General features: G+C 29.4%; 1 non-coding gene across 1 annotated transcript; it reads left to right on the top strand.

Annotated features, from left to right (window-relative positions):
• Positions 1–602: 602 nt before the first annotated feature.
• On the top strand, positions 603–710 carry LOC112534433. Its single transcript, XR_003078721.1, has one exon. It is a non-coding gene; the product is annotated as a small nucleolar RNA R71 (small nucleolar RNA).
• The last annotated feature ends 1334 nt before the right edge of the window (positions 711–2044 follow it).

Below are 2044 nucleotides of genomic sequence, written 5' to 3'. Positions count from 1 at the left end.
CTTTAAATGGAGACATATTGCCTTTTTGGGGATCAAATACAAGCCTACAAGATAAACATAAAATAAATAAAAAATAGAAAAATAAATTAAAATAATTAAAATAATAATAATAATAATAACTTAAATGCATAAAAATAAAAATACAATTGCTAAGTTTATTGTCTATAGCTAGACATTCCTGATTATGCTCATGGTGGGCGTTCATCCACGCACTCCACCTCTTCGTCATAAGCCATTCCTTTTAAGTATGGCTTTATACTTTTAATGCGAACATCTAAAGTGTCACGAAAACTCTTGTCAATTAAGAATGGAATATCATCATATAATTGTTCATAAACAAGAGAATTTAAATAATTATATGAACACTTATAAATAGTAGATTTAGGAGATAAAGTTAGAAAATCAAACACTTTAAATTCCATAGTTTCTCCTAAAACTGTCATGGTAAGTTTTGTTGAGAATTGGCTCCTAATATCTCAAAGATGTTATAAACCTCATCAGGTGTCTTTTCTAACATAGCACCCCCAGCTGCATTATCAACCATACATTGATATTGGTGTGTCAACCAATCATAAAATGATTGGTTAGTTATTGGGAGTGGGAATCCATGGTATGGGCATTGCAATAAAAGCGATTTGAAGCGATCCCATGCTTCATAAAAAGATTCAGCATTCTCTTGATAAAAATTAGAAATCTCACCTCTTAATTCTTTGTTCTTTTGCTGTGAGTAAAATCTACTCATAAACTTTTGATAAATTTCATTCCAATTTCCCAAAGAATTAGGAGGCAAGGTCATTAACCAAGCCTTTGCTCTTTCTTTCAATGAATAAGGGAAACACCTCATTCTTAGTTGATCCTTATTACGTCCAGATAATGGGAAAGTATGAACTATGGCATAAAATTCTCTAATGAATGTTAATGCATCCTCACTAGGCATACCATAAAATGAAGGAAGCATATTAAAATGAATGCTCTTAAGTTCATAATTCCTAAATGTATCATCTAGAACTATGCATGAAGTAGTGTTACCAATTGTAGGCATTGCATAATCTTTCATAGCCATTCGCCTTTCAGCTTCTACTTCTCTTGGTGGGTTTGCCATGATATCAATTTCTTCTGTCGATTCTTCTTCTAGTTGTTTCCTGCTAAGCATACAAAACAAAAGAAAGTTTCAAATTAAAAATAAAATTTTAAAAATAAAATTTACAAACAAAACAAAAAATAAAATACAAAACAAACAAACAAAACAAAGACGCATAAACAAAATCAATCACAAAACACAAAACAAACTAACAAACACAAGATACTTTTGATAATCAATCAATATAATAAATTTGGACACAATTCCCCGGCAACGGCGCTAAAACTTGATGTGTCTTTTTTAGTACTCGCAAGTGTACGAACCGTCTCTCAAGAAACTATGAGGCCACTTATTATAAAGACTACTTATCAACACAAAACAATAAAAGTAAATCTAAACACTCTAAATCGTATGTTTGAGAGGATAATGGTCATAAAGTAAAGTAACTAAACAATAAATAAATATGCAATGCAAATGCAAATGCTTATGATCTAAAACTATATGCTAAAAATAGTATTTAATCTAGCCATTTACTTAGTAATCTCCTTGTTTTACTTTAAGCCTGATCTAATGAATGAGATAGTGATGTGACTTTTCCCTAAATCACTCAAGCTAATTATGCAATTTAGGTTTCTTATACCAGCATAGATTAAAGTAAAGATGATGTTTCTAATACTTTTAAACCTAAAGATTTTCATAACAATTACTATTGCTAAATTAATATGATGGTTAACTAACAATAATAACTGAAATTAATAAAGATATGAAGGTAAAGAAATCATTCATTAAATAAATAAATAACAAGGTTCATCCAAAGTAAAAAGACTAAACTAAATACTTATGAAAACTAGCCTAATATATTTAACCTAATGATCATGGTATTAAATAGAAAGACATAAAATAATAAAATAAAAAGCTCCCTTAAGATCCATAATTTCTTCAAGTAGGAAGAAGATTGGTCCT

Source organism: Ricinus communis, chromosome 4 (genome assembly GCF_019578655.1).
Source record: "Ricinus communis isolate WT05 ecotype wild-type chromosome 4, ASM1957865v1, whole genome shotgun sequence".
Classification (NCBI taxonomy): domain Eukaryota; kingdom Viridiplantae; phylum Streptophyta; class Magnoliopsida; order Malpighiales; family Euphorbiaceae; genus Ricinus; species Ricinus communis.
The sequence above is the reverse complement of the archived record's forward strand: the minus strand, read 5'-3'. Positions and strand labels throughout refer to the sequence as shown.